Genomic DNA, 21,502 nt, shown 5'->3' on the forward strand with positions numbered 1-21,502 from the left:
AGCACAATTGCCAAAATATGGAACTTCAATTTTCCAACTAAAAAGCCCCCTTTCTGTAATGATACTAGGATGGAATATTTTCAATGGTTACTTTAGAAAATGGGAAATGTCCACTAACGCGGCAAAAATACGAATAATTGTGTTCTTGGCTAAACCTTCTTCTCTTAAACCAATAACCAAATAATATTCATATTATTAAATTAAATTGTTTGAATTTAACATGGTCAGATGAAGTTAAATACTTGGGTTTAATCACGATGAAATGCATACTTTTAAAAATCACATTGAAATGTTAGTTAGTGTGGGGGCTCGCTAGGTAGTGAAATTTAGAACTAAAATTTGCTAGTTAAAAGATGACTCATACGTCTTTCAAATATACTATTTAGCTAAACTCAATCATTATTTCACAAAAAAGATCATGTAAATCGACTACTGATTCCATGCAGTGTTAGGCATCATGCAAAACTAACTCAGACATTAAAAGTTTAATAACTTCTCCTAAGGAAGTTGGATTTGATTTGCAGTCTTCTACAAAGTTGTAGACAATAAATTTATCGTCATTATTATCATTTTCAGTAATAAACTATTTACTACAGTGCTACCTAGCGGTGGAAATGCCAGTTAGTAGGCTTCCTCCATGAAAATTTATCCGATTTGGTTCAAATTTGGACCAGGCACCCCCAGTGGGACTAGGAATCGAATCAGGGGTGACCCGAAGAGCGTTTTTTTCTCGTCACTCTAGAGGGCACCGTGCTTTCTTCTCTTCCGCAGTCTGCAGATTGGTTGTGGTTCGCTAGCGCTCGTTGCGGTCCCCAGCACAAACTGCTTGATATACTCCATGTTGGTAGGCATTTTCCACAAAGCATTCTGGCAGTCGTAGCATCTGCGCTACTCATAGTGCCTGGATGTCGACTACTTGTACCTTGACAATGTGAATCTCTCCAGCGCCGACTGAGGATGACGTATTCCCGCTTGTCTAAACACCTTTCTTAATTTTCTCTCACGATGTTCCAGGTCAGTCCGGCTCAATTTGATGACGCCGAAAATTTAGGTCTACACGGGAACAGCAAACGTATTGATTGCTCTGACCTAATTCCCGGATTCAGAAAAGAACCATATCCCGAATCATCCCGCCTTCGTCGATCTCGAAGCCTCCAGTGTCGACCAATCGCCCTGGTAGTAGCTGAACAGATCGGAATTTCTCTAGACCAAACGCCATACCGATATCGCCACTAATCCTTTCGACTAGCTTGATGACTACATCATCCATTGAGTCAGCATAGATTTTAAATTCGTCTATGTGGAAGGTATGGGTCATCTCTTCCGGTGAGCTTTCTTCATATTTTGCCTGTTTCGATTGAGTGTCCTACTGAACGTTCTAGACTGCAAAACGTCTTTCCCACTTCTGAGCTGCAGAGTTGTCGTCCACCTCTCCATCGCCTGCCGCGTGAACCTAACGACTATAGAATCAACTTTATACATTGCCAATACCACATTTGTCTCTACAACTTTTTCAATTGAAAAAGAACTATGTGAGATATCAGAATAATTTTGATTCCGGCTAGGACGAAATTCAAACTTTCGTGACACAAAGTATCTCTTGACTCACCATCAGTTTACTTTGGCCGGCCCAGACAGGACACCTTCCGCTCCATAAAAAAGTTTTGATTTAACGATTTTTTCTAATCGCTGTAATAAAACTTCTCAATTTCGACGACAACGCCAATAGCTTTAGTATCTTCTATACAAAGATACATTCGATCATTTCGTCACATAATCCGTTAACGTGAGTACTTCTCATAAATCATAAGAGCTGAAATTTCCAGGAAACCGACATCCAAACTATTATTTTCGGGGTACAAGGTTGGAATTCACAGTCTATTTTACCAGTACATGGATAAACATTCCATCTAAGATTGAAAACGAACCGGGAACGTGCGCAAATAAAAACAACCACGTGGATGCGGGAATTGATTGATTGAGGGTTTATCAAATGATCGCTATTTGTAAACCTAAGCTGTTGCACACATGTACTTAGGTATGCGGGTGTTCATGAAATGTGTTTTAAAGAGTTGATATATATTTTCCTAGGATTCTCGGTACCAACAAACTAGGCATGCTGATTCCAGCATTTTAAGATTCCATATCACGCGATAGAGTGGTATAACTTGGGATATTTAGGTTTGTGGCAATTGTAAATCAAATACAGAATTGTGGCATGTTTGAGAAGATTAAACAACTACTCGATAATCATATTCGTGACTTAAGTTGAGAATTTTAAAAGCGTTTCTGAAAATGTTTATTTCGCATGAAAAATGTACGAGCAATTTGTTACTGTTTGAAGTTGTATAATATGTAAACATTGGCCACCACAAAGCACAATCGCACCCGTTCAGGGTTAGAGAAAATAATGAAATTCACCACCACGCATTGCGGTGCAAATTCTCCACTAAACTTTCACGACTCACTCGTCGAGCGTTCTGAAGCGGGATGATTAATTTAGCCAATAGCCAGTGATTTACGCTCACCGCTTAGGCATTATGATTTGTAAATACCGGCGAAAGCGAGCGACAATGCTAAATTACCCTATTTTGCCCCCGATTGTAGGTACACTGCTGTTGTGTAATCGTGGCGTCCTCGGTCAATATTGAGCGCTTCGTCTAAAACGCTATTACGCTACGATTTCTCTCAGTACTACAGAATATATGTCTCCGATTGACGCACGTGGGTATTTAGATACAGAACTTATCCAATAACGTGTGTAATCTTTATATCGTTGTGCGCTTACTATCGATGCTTGAGAAGGGTATAAATTGTTTTGATGTAATTGCGGGGAACATGAGCGAGGTAACCGAGTGCGGACTAGCGAAATTATTTCCATCGCCACGTGATAAACTGTCAGTGGAGCTTGCGCTGTCGATGAGCAATTTTTAATCTCGTTTTTTTCATTCATCACGTTACTTGTTTAGAGAATCCGTTGCAGTCGGTGGGGTGTTTGTTTATTCTTCTACCATAGAAGGTAACATTATGCTTGGTGCACAAAATAATTGAACTACCTGTTATTAGTTGGAACTTTCCTGACTATCGCAGTGTTTCATCTTCTTTTTATCACAACGAATTGATGATTTATCCTCATGTGTTACGAAATCTGTTTTCTTCAAACATTTTGATATAAAGATATTCTCTTTAGACAATTTGTATTGGGCATTATTAAACACATTAAACATTAAACAGATGGTCGGTTTTATTTTTTTCCACGCCAAACCCAACCCATATTCAAGAATATCAAAAATCCAGACTCGATCCAAACCCGAAATTATAAACATTGAAAAACCTGTGCCCGAACTGATATTCAATTCCGACTTTTTAAATAAAAAAAGTCAAAACCAAAAATTATACCAAGATTTTGAAATTTGTAGAACCAGATGCTTTGAAATTTTTAGATACCAGATTTACTCTAGGCTTATAAAAAATAATAGAATTACTAAAACCTGAAATATAACGATACGCCTCCACCTTATATTAGCCTACACTCTCAGAAAAAAATGTTGCTTTTGACGCAAGCAACCTACACACTTAGAAAAAATGAAAATTACATGTGAAGTTAACAACATTGCGACGTATTTTACTGTCTAATAATAAAATTTTACATGTTTTGAGATGTGAAACAAAATATTGTGTCTCTTTTGATGTAGATCTCGGCTCAATGGAGATGGAGAATTATGAAAAAGCATATTTTTACATGTTCTTGAATGTAAATTCAAACGAATTTTAACGCTCCTTTTATGTGCATCTTTTGAGATGTAAATATTTTTAAGTGTATAGCAACGTATTTTTCCGTTTGACAATAGGAATTTATATGTACTGATAAAATAAAATATTTAATTAAACTTAAATATTGTGACTCTTTTGATGTAAAACTCAGACTGAATGACTTAGGAAAAGCCAATCAACTCACATATTTACATGTGAGTTGTTTGGCTTTTAAATTTATCAGAATTGGGACGCTCGTTTTATGTGCATCTGGCAAGACGTAAAGTTACAAGATTTTTTTGCTGTGTAGAATAAAGTGAATTTGTGACGAATGGTATTCGCATGTATCCATGTGTCTACTTTCGTCATGTTTCTATTATCACCTTACCCATGTGAAGCCGTTGGTTTGAACAGTCTCTGTGTTCAACGCATTGGCATTGGTAGTGCAATAGTTGGGGCATTCGCTTCGAGTTTCGTTGCGCTCAAACAGGAGAATTTCAGCATTTTCAGGCCATTTTTGTTATTATATGGGTTCTTAGAACCGAAGCAAAACTGCTGATGCCAATATATACGCAATCCATCGATTGTAGGCCGCGTAATTGATGATATAGTGCCGCACTTTCCCTAATAGGGCTAGCATAGGCACTTTATGTCCTGTATTTTGATGGACAACTTGATCTCTTACAGTAACTATGAATCTGTCCCGTTTTCAGCAGGAAGAAATAACTTTCATAGCTCAAGAATCGCTATTTCATGCATCATACTTCTATCTTGGGAAATTACGAAACTATCTCTTCGTTGCTTAGAAACAAAAAACGGCATACCACATCCACGTGAAATGCCTTGTGCATGCATAGTGCATATTTACAAGTAGTGTTATAGACGAATGTCTTAAATCTGACCTTACGATTCGGTATGTTCGATGAACCACGCTTGGCAAATTCGTCGACCACTTCGTTACTACTAATACTTTGATGGCCCGGTACCCCGAATACCATTACCTTATTCCGAGTGGCCAATTGTTGTAAAGAGGTAATGTACTACCAAACCAGTTTGGACTCACAAGTCGATGACCTTATTGCCAACAGTGCTACTTGGCTGTCCGTGAAGGTTGCGATTTTCGCATGCCTGAAGTTTCGTTTCCTACAGACCTCTGAGCGGGTGCACATTGCATATATCTCTGTTTGGAAAATTGTAGGCGACTTTCACATTGATATCGCTTCTTTAATATTTGTTCCGTAGACTCCCGAGCCAGTCAGGTCACCCATTTTAGAGCCATACGTATAGAATGATGTTGTATCTTGAGGTAATATGAGACCCTTTGCATCCCATATCAGACGATCCACTATGTTGACCTCATCTGAGATGTCGAAGTTCGGTTTAGCCACCGTTTTATCTTGAACGGTGCTCAAGACAGGATTTAGTTTGAGTTCCTTTATTATACTCAGGTGACCATTTAAATCCCCCTTTGGTTAACCCTTTAGCATTCTCAGAGAACCAAGTCTCGCCTCCCCCATAACATGTTTATGCAATGAAGGTAGATGCAGCATGGCTTCCATAGCTATAGTGGGTGTTGATTTCATAGCGCCTGTGATAGAGAGGCAGGCTAGCCTCTGAACTTTAGTTAAATTAATTTTTGTTTAACTTTGGGTCACCATACTATGGAGGAATAAGTTAACGGTGGTCTGGCAATGATTGTGTGGGACTAGTAAGCCAACCTCGGTTTGAGACGCTAAGCTTTCCCGAAGAGTTTACTGCACGCCCACAGTGCCAGAGTTTCCTTTATTATAATTATAACTATAGTTCCACTGAGAGTTGGGGGAACGTCAAGAAAAGCGCAAATTGCTGGTTTTCTCAATAAGTGTCAATGTAGATATGTAGGGCGGAATTCGTAGATTTTCCGTTTTGATATGGTAGCTGGTACTTGTTTAGCAGAACTTTCGATAAGTGCTCCGTTTGAATATAGTGGTTCAATAGTTTTTTCATCAGTTTCAAAAGTGTTGATGTTAAACTGATAGGTCTATATACCTTGGATAATGTCAAGTCTTTTTTATCTGTTTTTGTAGTAAATATTACCCTAACATCTCCAGTTTTTAGGTGGGTACCCAAAAATAAGACAGGATCTTAAGATATTTAGTAGACCAAAAAGAATTATGTCGACCGATTTTCGTAGAAATTGGGGCCAATCCTCTTTAATTTGTCGACGGCTGATGCTGCTCGACGTTCCAGTAGCCTTCTTGTGCCCAGTATTTGCTTCCCTTTGCGCACCTTCGCCTACAGGGAGTTTTCGGTTCTCTCTTTACGTATCAGTTCGTGAGCCACATACGATAGTGCTTTTGTGTATAGCTCGTAAGACAGGCTTCCACCGATGCACTCGTTTCCGTTGCAGCAGGCTTGTAATGATTAGAAGTCCGTCGTGAAGTGTTTCATGTTACACCGGAGCTTTTTTAGTCCATAATTACATAGAACTAACACGTGCGACGAAGAACGGGACTGGCGCATTCTAGAATTTCCGAATACGTAGTTCAGTTCATTGTGTTAGGAGGTTGTCAGTTTCACTGAAGCCTTATCTACCGCCAACAGGAGCTCTACCGTTTTGAGGACCGTGCTTCTCTTCACGATCCTCCAGTGTTCTCTGCAGAAATCGTCGTTCTGATTCTGCACCAGGATGTTCCCATCGGACCTGTCGATGCTTTCGGGAAAATAGCCGATGTAAAGCGCCTGTTTTGGAATCTTCGATGCTTCAACGGCTTCCAATGAATGGCCTTCCCAGGACTTGGTCGCAGCCATGGCATCTTGCAGCCACTTAGCTGTATCTTTGTCTGCACAGGCGATTTTGAGATACCCTTGTTTGTGTGTGCACGTCCTAAACTTGAGTCTCGTATTGCTTGAGCTCTACTATCGATCAACGTGCATCGAGTAGCATTCAGCTATGCATAGCAGCGTAACCAACCGGAATGATTGTCATCGAGTATGATTTGGCCATTTCGTTAAAGGTTGGAAGCTGCTCTGTTTTTAGTAATTATCTAAGTATCCTGCCCCTTGATCTTTTCGGTTGGGGTTCCTTCTTGCACTCACTATTGTTCAACGACTCAGTATCCGTCGAACGCTGTTGCTTGGCTGGTACCTTCTCTATGGTGATTTTTGCCAACTCTAGTGCTTCAGCGGGTTTGTGGCCGTTTCTCAGCAGCCGCCCATACTGGTCTGTGTCCTCCTTGATCACTTGCCGATCCTCGTATCTAGCTGGAGACTTGAGAATGGACGAAGTGCAGGACACAACATCCTCCAATGAACCACTATACAGCACCTTCCACCTCCGTCTCCGCAATCTCCACCAAACTCATGTTAACAGTGTTCTTAGTGTTTTCCGTTTTGTTCCTCTAAATAGCTCGAGAAAGAAAGACAGAGCCCCGCTTGCGAGGGTAAGGGCAAAAATAGTGTGGGGTGCGTCCTGGTGCCTCACAGGCTCCGTGCCTGGCTTAGTATTTGTCGTCGCTTCGAATCCTACTCCTAGTTTAACGTAGGGTTGGGGTTCGAAGTGTTGAACTCCTCTTCCCCTGCCATTCATCCCTCGGCGCGGGTCATGTGACACTCAAGGATTGGGGCATACATTTTACGATATGGGTTTTGAGGCCCGCCCGTTGACACCCTCTCATTCCGCTGCTACAGCTACTAAAATTTTAGAAGGCTGTTAGTACCCAGCCGACGCCGGTCTAACGATCAAATGTCATCAATGGACTCACGTGGAAGCATGAAATAGGGAAATTGTAAGTACTATGTTAACTGATCATTTGACGGCCAAAAGTTACTTGGATGAAGTCGTGAATACGACAAGCTCACTCATAGTAATACCATACGAAGAAGCAAATCCATCAAAGCATTTCAGTCGACTCGCAAGTACAGAAATCCTCTTTGATTCTCTAAGCGAAGTGGTAGGAAAACCTTTGCACAAATGTTTCAAGTTTCAACGTTAATTATATCAAATGGCAAAGGTGAAGTACTCAAATATATTATCTAACTAACACACGGTGACTCGTCATATAAATATTGCCCCTGTTCGTAGTAATTTCGTCGCTGTTGTGCTATCTTATGACAAACGCCATTTTGGGGTAAACTGAGTTAGATATTCCACTTTACTTGTCTGAAAAATCTCTACAAAGTGGTGTTTTTAGAATTTTAAAATTATACTTGGTTACGTAGATAGAGCGAGAAACATAATGAGAAATTGTCAGTTTTTTGCTTCAAATCACTGTATCTAGAGATTTGCTCTAGTTATATTGAAGTTTTAGATGTTTTTATGTGTAAAAATGCCTGAGGAACACAATGGCATAAAAATTTTCAAAAGAAAAATACACGAGTTGTGAGAAAAACACAGTTTAAGTTTTAAACTGGAAATATAGCATATTTGGCAACACTGTAACGAAAAATAACTATTTTTTCTAGATTCCCTGACTCATTTCATTCAAAATGCATCTCACTGATGGTTTAAAGACCAAATGAAGCCAAAGATATGAATAAAAATTAAAAATTGATGATTTTTTTCTATGGAAAATTTTCCATGCACGATTATGACACGTCATACAAATAAGACATTCAATTTCAAACTTTAAAAATCGTTTTTCTCGAAATGTGCTAAATGGCGCTTGTCATAAGATAGCACAACAACGACGATTTCTCTTCTGGTAGTTTTGAATCTTGCTCATAGATTCGTGACGACCGAATCGATCACATTGGCGGTTGAAAATTTAGCTTCAATTAATTTTCCAAGAAAGGATGGGAAAATTCCAGCTTTACTACAAGGGACCCATTCATAAATTACGTAACGCAAAAATTGCCCAAAATTGACTCCGTCCTCCTTCCTTGTAACAAATTGTCACAAATTTTTCCATTACCCCCTCCCCTATTACGTAACAAACTCCCAGAATTTTTTTTTTCTTCGTTGAAAACATGTTACATAACGATCTAGCTAACTCCCCCTCCCCATATGTCACAACATGTCGTCCCCCCTCCCACCTAAAAGTGTTAAGTAATTTATTAATGGTCCCCAATGAAGATATTAAGACTTAACAAATATTATGTAGGAAGCTCTCATTTGCAGTCTCGAAACAGAATACATGTCATAATTGTAGTGGGAATTAATTGTACATTTCATTCCCAAAAGTAGCCCCATAGTCTATTAGGAGACAAACAACTCCTCCCTTCCTACATAAGCGTTTACGTCATCGACGACGTAATTCGCATCTCAACAAGAGGATCAATTGTTTACACGCTCCAAGATTCATCTCAAATATATGGTAATATCTATAAAGGCTGCTATTCTATTCCTTTCCGTACGGATTGGAACTATGATACCAGAAAGGCCAGGTACACAGATTAGTCTGTGTCTCACAGATTTTTAATGTTCTGTTTTAATTCGCAGATTTCCACAATTTTCTGTTATAATCCACAGAATAGCACAGATTTCTCAATTGTTGACCTATAGCTTAATTTTTGCCTCGAGCAAAAACTAAAAAAAAAGGTCGCCACTTCTTGTTTTGATACAAATTCGTATGTTTTCCTTGACACAGATTTACACAGATTGTTGAATAGGCTGCGCACAGATTTCAATCAATGTGACCTGGCATCCCTGGTAAATACGGAGCTCTCCATCGGAATTTTGAGTAAGTTTGCCCTTCCGTGAGTCTCAAAAATGTATCTTGTTATTGGCTTGCATATACTTTTAAGAGTGAAGAAACAAACGGAGAAACAACCGAGTTATGTTATTTTCAATTTTTTTTTGCAGATATTTGGCATTCCAAACATGAATTACAAACACATAGGTGTGTAAATACAAATAATTGTGTCAAGATAAAAGGAAGGTCTCATCTCAGTGTTAGGTGAATTCAACTGGATTTTGTTGAATATACATTTTGCCACATTTTTGTTTGCTGAATTCAGTATTAAAATAAGAATAACAGCTAAGGTATTTAAAGTTCGGATTCTACTTACATTAACTGGTAAACAATAGCTTAACTAAAAGATGGCACAGACTTTAGCTATAGCATTCTCAATGTCCCTACAAAATTCTAAACGTAAACGTTTTAAAATAGGTTTTTGGTCAATTCATATATTTCATACAAGTATATAACTACTCAGTGTAGGTGAAAGCATCAAACTTTTCAAAAAGTCTCACAGCCCTACAAAAAATTTAAATAACCACTTCACACTGAATTAGTTATAGGAGATGCGTTTCGAGATCCTCTCATCAGAATCCGACACTAAACTAGTGACTAAGCTAGCTCAGAAACACAGATAGTGTTTTCGTTTTTTGAAGTGTCAATCCAGCGCTAGCTTAATTCTATCACTAATTTAGTATCAGATTCGGATAAGAGGAACTCGAAACACATCTCCCATAACTAATTTGGTTATAGGTTTTGTGCCCGTTACGCGCCAATGTGGTTTAAAACAATTGTCTCCTTAGTGGAGAAAAAAGTTTTTACTTGATTTGTCTCCACTAAGGAGGAATATAGCATAGTGCACTTTACACTAAAATCAATGTATTTTCTACTGTCATATGCTCTTATCCGTCAACCAACTTAAATGATAGATGCTGTCTATGACTCAACTTCACTGCAGGTTGTTCAAACCCCATCAAATAAGCTTTCCGAACCACGTTTCTTATAAAAACATAATTAGGTCTCGACAAAACCCTTAAACCATGCCCAGATCTCGTCACAATTGATCAACAACCACGTTCCAGAGCCAATCAGCTGCGGTATTTTTTCAGGTCATGTGGTCTATCATCGCACAAATAGACGCATACACTGAGCCCTCTTCGATACAAACGCCACTGAAACAAAATATACACTTACCATGTAAACAAAATCCCCTTCGGTAGCTCAAGCAGACCTATTCGGAGGAAGCCGTCGTTTGTTGATCTAACAATCTGGCACTCGAGTGTCGGAATTTTCGTACGGCTCACATCAGCCGACTAACACTCGGCAGTGTGCATAACAGCTCGAAGACACCTCATCAAAATGCTATGTTCTACAAAAAAATCACACAGCTATTGTCACAGCACTTTTGTTTCGAACTGAAACATACGTCAAGTTTTACGATAGGCAGTTAGCTTAGTTGCGATGAGATGCCGCGGCATGTACTGTCGGCTGCTTCAAACAGGCGATAAAGCGCTTATCTAGGTAGCACTTCGCCACCACTCGATGCAGTCACATCGGTTAGCAAGGGCAGAACAAGTTTGCTATTCAGTGAAAGCAGAGCAACCACCAACACTAGCTTGGATGGGCTTGTGAAATTTGGATATGCACTATATTCACTGTACACCACCCAGGCACAACAACAGCTCGATCTTTTTACAACGCCTTCAATCATACGATGCAAACAATTTTGGGCACTTTACACACACTCGCCGAATCACAAGCTGGCGCGAAACACCAACGTTATCAATAAAAAATGGTTGCACACCGAGTAGCACATATACAGACCATCACATTTAAATGGAAACCCCAATCTCTGTCACTATTGACTACCTGCCAAGATATTTGCAAACCCCTACGATGCCATAAAGAGGTAATAAAACGGTGACGAATCCCAACGTATAACACAATACAACAACAATAGTCTGAGCCCGTTTATTTTGTTTCACCTTCTAATCCGCACATAAACTACGCGACAACCGATTAAATGCCGGCACCACCGACGAGACGACTCAGGTGAATGATCCGCCTGATCGCATGAATCAAGCGCGTTTTGGCACGAAAGAACACCACTAACCCGCGATCACCGCCTGTGAACTCGATCAACGCAGTCAAGATACTGAATACCCAGACGAGCTGAGGTTTCATGTGCGCAAACAATAATAGCCGAAGCTCGGTATCCCTCCTGATAGGGTTGGCACTTTAAAATATTTAATCACTTTATAAGAATAATACAAGTTCTATTCCAAATCAATGGTTTTGAGCGAGCGACATATGCCAAATCTAAAATCCGCCACCCGCCAGGTTAAAGTAGTTTTATAATCAGCAGTATGTCCAGAGCAAGCCTCACAGTAAACAGGTTTGTAAACTCAAAACCCCTTCAATTTAAAATTGTCAAACCTAGCTGACAACCCTCAACGCTTCCGACGCTGGCTTGCGATGGCGATGCGTATTATAAGTCCCATGGGCGGACATTCTCGAGCCGTCACTTTGATTGATAGTTCTCTTTATCGCTCATCGCATTTTCTGCTCACTCGTGCATTTTGCCAGCAAGCCCACTCACGCAATATTTAGTAGCTCTCGCTCTCTCAACACTTCCCAGCACCTTTAACATATTGCGCTCAACATCACGTTTATGGAAGCAATCAGGGATTTCCATTTCATCCGCTCGCAAACACCACACCCGGTGCACAGTGAAACATGATGAGGTTCGGAAACGAGACCCACTCGATCATATTCGATCACATGGGACTGTCGTTAAATAATGCTGAGAAGGAGAATCATTCTGTTTACTTATGTTCGCAAACTATTTCAAGCGGTCAAAACATGTGATGTGATATGCTTTTTATTGCCTCTTACGTATCAGAATGTTTTCTTGTTTGGTTTACGCTTTGTCTAGATGTCGCGATTGGCAAGATTACCGATTATAAGCATTTCAAGGTTGCATAGTTATTTATGAATGAATGGAGAACAGGTTGTGCGCCTTGAGTCACCCAGTTTGGCTTTTTTTCGTGTAAGGCGGCGGTTGGTGATGATGACTCGACAGTGTAAAAATTAAGCAAGCTGGGGGTCTCATTATGCCTCCAAGACCAGACGACATTTTCATACAAGTTTGTATACAACAATCCGTGCGTTGTGTGACGAGCAATGATCTCTGATTCGAAATAAATTCATTTAAAACATTTACTTGACAGTGAAGGAGCGTATATCACAGGGGTAATCACATTTGGACATTCGGTAAATAATAGATAAGGTCAATGTATGAAAGATCATGGAAAGATGTCATAAACACGTGATTACTTTCATCGGGCTTGCAAGAGATCTACTAAAAATCGAAATCTGACGATATTCAAATAACATGCTTTATCTCCTGGTAACCCTCTCCGCAAACATATATGGTTTTCGTTTGAAGCGAAACTGAGTCAGTTTCTAACCCCAACTGCTGTCAAAATGTATGAACTGACAGCAGTTGGGGTTAGAACCTGACTCAGTTTCAGGTTCAAGCGAAACCGCCAATAGTCATACCCCACTGCGCGCCCATGTAATTCAGCGGAGATACGCATTAACGACGATGAATCCCTCTGGATAAAGACACGACACGTCAATCGTTTGTTTACCATTTATCTGTCAGTGTCATTCCAATCGAGCACGAGACCTGTCAATGTCATTCCAATCGCGCAGAAGACTTGTCAAATGTTGCAAACTGATGAATGAATTTTGGAAAGTATTGTGATAGTGAGTTAAAATATTTTGAATAAATTTCTGAATCCAATCTCAAACGTAAGGTAAAACATATAACTTTTATCATTACGGTGCCTACTAAAAGTTGCTTCAACCATTGCAGCTATCCGTAATATTGTAATTTTCTGGTAAACCACAGAACCAGAACATTGGCCAAAAGACAATACAATTTTTCATCCTGCATGTTATTCATTCTATGAGTTGTTACACTTTAACCGAAATTAACTCAAAATTGAGTAAATACCTACAAAATTCGGTTTAAAGTGGAACAACCCGTACAATGAGTAACGCGCAGAAATAAAATCGCATGTCCAATGTCCCGAACCATGATCAGGTATTGGTCAGGAATCACACGATTACAGTCGTGATTCGCTGGTTGGGCCACAGCCTCTGTCCAACTAACGAATTTGATTCGCTAGTTAAATCGACTGACAAATGTCAAAAACTCTCCAAAAAATACGTTAGTAGTGTAAAAGATTGTTAGTCGGATTGTCAAGGAAAATTTGACATGAGATTTTGGCGTTCAGATGCTTTTTAGTTGGACAATGTTCCAACCAGCGGACGTCCAACTAAAAAGTGGTCCAGTTAAAGAGTGTCCAACCAGTGAATGACGACTGTATTCTGATGTTTTACTACTCAGTTTCTGAGTAACTAAGGTTTTCATTCGCTAAGTTATATTATACGAGCGTGTAGATATCACACAATGAAGTCCTCATTTAAGCCATTCCTTCATTGATACGTTAGGGATAATTGAGCGTAGCTACCGTTCCTCAACGACCCAAATATCTAGTGAACTAGTAAGCGCCCTCGGATGCACCTAAAATTAATTGATAGCAACCCGATCAGAAAAGCATAACTGATTTATAACACCTGGAGTTATTTATTTCAAAAATATTTTGAAACAGAACTTGTTATAAATCCGGCTGGTTAGTTGTTAAAATAACAAAAAATAAAACAAAAACCTGGCTAATTATAACAAAATTATAACAAAATTTGATATGAGTTTATCAAAGTTAAAACTAAATGAGATATAATTTTATTTCCAAAAGAATGTAGGTATTCTGTGAGAGAACTGTATTAGATATAATCATCTAATGACAGTGACCTAGTAACAAACGAACAATTCATAAATTGATGGTCTCATAATAGATTATGTTATAATGTTGATAGTATAGACAACTGTCCGCAATCCACTTTCAATTCCGTTATCTGAATATAACTCCAGTTGTTATAAATATCAACCATAGTTATAATAGTGTTATTGTTTTGTTATGCTCTTCTGATCGGGAATAGGGGAGAGTGGGTACACTTGATCACACTTTTGTTTTTTTCTCATAACTTTTCAATGATATAATTTTTTTTATATTGCAAAATTCGCCATCTTGTAGTCAATTCGTTTTTTTTTTTGCTCCACTTCACGAATTGATGGAACATTTCGAGTAGTCAACAGCAACACAGTTTACCCGCAACGGGACATACTCTTGCTTTGTATTGTCACTCATTGTTTGTTCACGTTTCACACACTAGGTAGAAGGAATCAATTTTTGCCTTCACAAATAGACTAAGCGGCGCGCGGGTAAATTTAATTACTTGCCCTGCTATAGCAGCGGAGCGATTTCTACCGTCTGGACTGAGCGAGAAGAGAAACCGAACTGATTTTCTATACATTTCGAAAGTGTTTGAGAGAACTATTGATAGAGATTAAGAATACCCAGTGTTACGTAACGTTTTATTCAAAAGACATGTTTTTCTAGACAAAAGCTCTTAGAAAGTAATCGTACTTGAAAATACACTCTGGTTTTTTTACCCGTTTTTGCGCGGTTTTTTTACGCGGATTCTGAAATTTACGCGGTTTTTATTTACGCGGATTTTAAAATTTACACGGTTTTCATTTACGTGGATTTTTTAATTTACGCGGTATCCATTAACGAGGTTCCCGTTAACGCGGATTCTTAAATTTACGCGGTTTTCATTTACGCGGATTTTGAAATTTACACGGTTTTCATTTACGCGGCCTGTATCTCTATCTCTCGCGTAAAAAAACCTGAGGGTTTTCATAAATATTTAGTTCAACGATCTCATACAACCGTTCAAAAAAATTGTAAAAAGATCTTCGAGATGGATTTAAACACATATTTTCTAAAATATTATACTACTTTTCCAAACCAAATGTAACACATCAGATTTGTTTTTTAAACATCATAAACGACCAAATATTTCATTTTATTCTTATATTGTGATAACTTTATGCGTATAGATTGTGAGATATGGTCAGGGAATCAAATATCCCCATGGCTCAAGTGTCCTCACTCTCCCCTATGCCTTTCATATATTTCACTGTTTAGTGCTCCCATCTGCACTGCAATATCTGCTCTCTCATTAGGGATCATCCATAAATGACGTAGCATTTTTTGAGTGATTTTTAACACCTCCCTCCCCCATCGTAGCATTTCGTCACAAACCTCTAAATACCCCGCTGGTAATTACGTAGCTTGACGGTAGTCCTGCCCCCCTTGTCACCGTAATTTTTTTTTTAAATTCTATTCTATTACCCTTTAAAAAAAAGCTACGTAGCATGACATGACCCCCTACCCCCCTGTCGTCACACATCATCACAAAATACAAAACTCCCCCCTCACCCGTATAATGCTACGTCATTAATGGATGATCCCTTATACGGTAGGGAGCAACGAGCTGCCCCGACACTAATATCGATTTCGTTTTTACCTGGTGCTACACGGTGCAGTGTACAAATAGAGATGGATCAGGCCGGTAGGGGAGACTGAGGAGACTTGATCCCCGGGGAGACTTGATCCCATCATTGTAACTCAAAGGCGGATCAGAATACATTAATCGAATATACTATAAAGTTGCGTAGTTTTATCTAAACATAAATTTCATTAACACAGAAAAAAGAAATTGGACTTTTGTGAACCTAATTTTTACCGATTTAAAAAAAGTCTCAGAAGAACTGAAGAAGATTTATTTTTCAAATTTTCAAACTTTTATAAAATTGATAAAATCACCCACTACATACTCTACTTTTGCATATAGAATTACAGGAGAATGTCAATTATATGAGTACGTTATGATTGAGCTGATTCTTTTGTTCAACTATATTTTTACTAAAGTTTGCTGAAATAGATGCTATGGGTTCACTTGATCCCTTCAAATTCGTGGAGATTTGCTCCCCTTCGCCATACTTCATACACACCACTGAAAATAACCAAATTCACACCAGAACAATTGAAGTCATTGTTGTCATAAAAAAATGTCAAAAATGAACGCTTCATCGTAAAGAAACATAACTGTAATTGTTTACTACAGTATACGTAGCAACCATTCATCCCACATTTGACGTTCCTCAACCATAATAAAGACAGCTTTCAAATAATTGCACGGAGATTTGTGGAATTCGTAAAAAATCAGGTGAGAGATGCGTAATATGTAGTAACAAAAATAATATCTAATCATAACCTTTTTATTCAATACTACAATCCATTTATAAAATTGAATGGGGTAATGTACCCGTTTTTGCCCTATTAAGAAGGGTACCACATTATTACTACAATAATTTTATTATTTCAGCTTCTTTGATTTGTTATAATAACAAAATTGTCTTGAGAATGGTGAAAATCTTCTGTTTTAGCGCAGCAAAATCTCTAATCGAGTACCCCCATTATCGCAATACCATTTGAGTCAATGCGTTGAGCAAAGATGGCAGACGCTGCTCTAACCAAAGGCTTCAGATGGGTAGGATGATAGTAGAAGCAGGGAAAAAATAGGCTTATTACCCTACATGCTATTCTAAACACGTTTTCATAAAGGAATCAAGTGTCCCCAAATTAGGGATCGAGTCTCCACTAATCTAAGAATTTTCCATTTTTTTGTTGTTTTTCAGAAATGCTCATAGCTCATGTCCAGTATAATATTTCCATGTAATTTTTTTATGATTATTAGTCATCACTAGAAACAATTTAAAACTACAAAAAATACATAGTTTTTTATCATTCCACGGAATTAGACTGAAAAATAAAAAAGGGGATCAAGTCTCCTCAGTCTCCCCTACGCAGAAAATTCTCAAGGGGAGGGTTTTAATTTTTTAACGTTTATTTTAAAAGATAGATCTTGTGAACCAATCGATTCAGTTCAACAGATTGGGTGAATGTTTGTTATCGAGAAGGAGTCATCAACAGCGCTACCTGCTGGCTAATGGTGGATTCGGACTTGTTTATTGTATTGCCTATCCCGAAATAAACTAGCATTTCGTCGATTTGTTGCTATATGTGTCACACATGAGTGCGAACGAAACAATAATAAACGTCAAATCGTTTTTTCGCTTGCTCTAATACAAAGTGAACAGGCGCGTAATTCGGCGCACGGCTTGGTAGCGCATGGCTGAAATGTCACGATGTGGATTTTAGAAAAGATTCGCAATATTTATGCCTACCGACTAAACCTAAACCTCTTGTATCTCACAATTCTCATCCATCCGGGGCAACTGTTAAGTACTACTTTAGTAGGGACTGTGCTCTTGCTTTTTTGTTTTGTGTTATTCGTTCAGGTTTTTGCCCATAGCTACTTTTCCTTGTTTGCAGTCCAACCTTCGCGATATATCTGACCCGCTCAGGTCTGCTGCAAATATCATCACTGATCCGACCATAAGGAATTACATCTCTTTACAACCACCTTCGCCGGGTTTCTTATCCTTCTTGGCGCTTCTCGTACCTATTTATCTGCTAGTTGGTGCTGAGAGTTCCTCGGCGGTGGTATTTCACTCGATGCCGATGCCCATATTCGCAATCTATTTAGCTGCCACTCCGACGGAGTGATCATGTGATAGGTGAAATTTCTCCAGACGATATCCCGATTTTCTCCAAGTTCGTTTTTTTCCTCCGGGCCGTCGTTGCTAGCCCGCTGACCGACATCTGCTGTCTACTCCAACTGTTACTAATATCGAAGCTTGTCGAAACGTGAACCGATCCTTCAGAGAAGCCGTCCAACGTTTATTCTGGTTCTTTTTTCTTCATCAATTTGTTCCTAGAGTGACTGAACTTAATTGATTTATTATGTGTCAAAACGGTTTGCACTATATTTTTTCTGAACAGGAAGTTAAAAAAAAATTAAAAATAATTCAGAACCCTAATGGGAGGGGTTTAAACCCCCAAAACCCTCTCCTTGAGCACGGGCCTGAGATGGAATGATTACACCCAAGTTTGAATTAGTGTAGCACCAACTACACCGGTGTAGTGCAATGTCAAACGAAAATGCCTTAAGGTAAATTGATAATTTGCCTTATATTAAAATACTCAAGTATCCCCGTAAATATGCTCCTCAAAATAAACGGAGCGTGATTACCAATCTTCAATAAGTGTAGCGCTTTAATTGTGGTAAGACTAATCGTGAGGTTGCAATAATGGCTCAAGGGTAATTTATTAATATGGGTCGGACTGGTATGAATTCCACTTACCACTTCCAACTCTTATTAGATAAACAGCAGTCGTACATGAAGAAGCCAGTGTGCAATCCGTCAAAACCATCGTCACAACGCAACGCAAAAAGTTTTTTTATGTGCATTATCCTAACAAAAATTATAATTAAATTTAGAGAAAAATATTATTCATTCCGTATCGATCATAAATACAGCAGCGGTCCCCTTAAAAGGAACATCGTTAACTAGGTATTCGATGTAGTTAATTTCTTTGTATACTAACTCTAAAATCTAATCCTTTTAAATGCAAATTATACGCATCTAATACAACCTGCCCCTGGATGATCAACTTCCGGACCAAAGAAAAACCATTTAATATCATAAATATATGCGTGATGATAATTAAATAACACTCGGCCGCCTACGAAGAAGTATCTTGTCTAAATACCCACCCGGGAAGTAGAAATTGCTGGTGTAGTCTCCAACAGGGACCTTAATTGCGAAGAGTGGGATTGCTTCCTTCAAGAGCCCTTTCCTTAAGTCAGCGAGAATTCTGGTTTGCAAGCAATCGCGTTCAGCAAAAATCGAGTAGTAAAGGAAAACAAATTATTTTCCAACAGCCTTTCCAGCATTTCGCCAGATCTGCTATTCTAAACTTTTTTCTTTTGAGCGGGACTCGTCTACCTGTTCGCCTTTTTGTACCGCGGGGCAGGAAATACCGTCGCTGTAAACAATTGGGCCTACAGCTATATATTGTAAAAACAAGATATGGCGTGGAACGGAGAGAATCATGAAAAAATTTCCGTCTGCGGAGAGACTCCACATGATCTCTCGACATATCCAGCGTATACATTATGCGGGGAAAAAATATCCGCTCCGAGAAGAAATGCTAAATAGGGTTATGCCATCGGCCCCGACTAATTTCTATGCTTCCTTTTTCATTAAAAAGCGAAAGTCTTACAATTCTATTGTGGGAACATCTACGAATGTGCTTATAAATTTTCGAATCAGGAAAATCATTATCTCTTCCTCGTAAAGGCCTGAGAGTGTCCCTTGAAGGGTGCTGTTACAAAACTACGGGAAGAAATGGCACGAAATCGTGCGCAACCAGCGCGCCCAAACGCGTTAGATTTATCATTCTAATCGGCCTAAATGCTCACTATATCCGAAACTATCGAATAAAAACAAGAAAATCTTTCGATGGTCCAAGATTTTTACTGGCTTGATTCTCGATACTGCGATTAATGCTTAGATGAAACGCGGCGCCGCGAACAACCCTGGACGTTCTCCCACTCCGAGGTGAGCAGAAATTTTTAAGAATTGTACGTGAAAAGGACCTATAAGGACTTTTTGAATGTCGGATCGTTCGAATTTTTCTAAACATACGCGAAGTTAGGAACGCAATTGAAATACTTAATGGAAGCTGAAAACGCGGATATTGGCACCGGTTCGTCAACGGTTTAACAAGAAAAACAATGTTTCGTTTGATGGCAGGCCCATCACGGAATTCTTTCGCATTGCTCCATTCCAGGTAATGAGAAGGTGAAGAACGTCTTACGACGCATCGTAAACATTTAATAGTTTTTCACATTCTTATTTTTGATTTTCGATTTTTATAACCATATATTTTATTTCATTTCCATATCAGCCCCGATTTGGTTAGAAAGTAGAAACCAGTCATTGTTCTCTGATTTTTTCTTTTTATTAGTTCAATGACTCAGGGACTGAGTATGGTGGCCAGGCATGGACAAGGATGCGAAGAAAGTGGTGAAGGACTGCGAGGGATGTCGTTTGGTGGGCAAGCCATCTGTTCCTGAGCCCATTAAACGCTGGCGAATACCCAGTGAACCGTGGATCGATGTCGCGACGGACTTTTTAGGTCCTTTGCCTTCCGGTGACTATCTTTTAGTTATCGTTGACTATTTTAGTCGGTACAAAGAAGTCTGCATAATAAAGAAGATCACCTCGGAGGAAACCATCAAGCAAACCGAACCTATTTTTGTCCGTCAAGGCTACCCGAGAACAATCACTCTAGACAATGGGCGCCAGTTCATTAGTAAGGAGTTTGAGGATTACTGCCGCATAAGAAACATTACACTCAACCACACAGTCCAATACTGGCCCCGGGCCAATGGAGAAATTGATAGACAGAATAGTTCGCTTCTGAAATGGCTAAAAATCGGATTCAATGTCACTAATCGTCTAATTCAATGTCATTGAATCGGGACTGGAAGTTGGATCTCCTCCAACACTTGTTGATGTACAATACAACTCCTAACTCAACAACAGGTAAAACACCAACTGAGCTGCTTCGGAACAAAACGATCCGGTCCAAGATCCCTTCAATTAGTGACATTGAAAACGCTCCCCCGGTCGATTCCGAGTTTTTAGATAGAGATGCAATCCTTAAATACAAAGGGATGGTAAGGGAGGATCTGAGGCGCCATTCAAAGCCACGTGAAATCAAAGAAGGCGACACTGTCCTGATGCAGAATTTATTACCAGGCGGAAAATTGTCAACAACATTTGGAAACACTGAATATACGGTCATGGAAAAAACTGGAAATCGTGTTAAGGTGTCAGACCCCTTGTGGGGCAACTCTTTCCTTCGTAGTTCGGCGCACTTAAAAAAGGTTGCTCCAATTGAACAAATAGAATAGCACAAGAACCTGCAGAATACGTCTCGGAACCAAACTCTCAAGAACTCTCTTTTCACCCGGACAGCGCGATTTCATCTACTCCAGAGGACTCCGCCTACGGCCAAATTCCGGAAACGACGGAATTTACGACGACGAACGACGCCGAAACAGCGCGCGCTACTGTAGTATCGTAACCAAGATTCAAACAGTCCAAAATGAACTACCTTCTCTAGATGCACCTTGAT

At 39.3% G+C, this 21,502-nt stretch overlaps 1 protein-coding gene across 1 annotated transcript in view; it reads right to left on the reverse strand.

Moving 5' to 3' along the window:
- The window catches only part of LOC131682575 (uncharacterized), a 64,797-nt gene extending 53,239 nt beyond the window's left edge, over nt 1–11,558 (reverse strand). The window contains exon 1 of the mRNA XM_058964158.1: nt 10,605–11,558. The gene's annotated coding sequence lies outside the window, so the exon portion shown is untranslated. The remainder of the gene's footprint in view (nt 1–10,604) is intronic.
- Between the last annotated feature and the right edge of the window lie 9,944 nt (nt 11,559–21,502).

The sequence above is a fragment of the Topomyia yanbarensis genome, chromosome 2, assembly GCF_030247195.1.
Source record: "Topomyia yanbarensis strain Yona2022 chromosome 2, ASM3024719v1, whole genome shotgun sequence".
NCBI classification, from domain to species: Eukaryota; Metazoa; Arthropoda; class Insecta; order Diptera; family Culicidae; genus Topomyia; species Topomyia yanbarensis.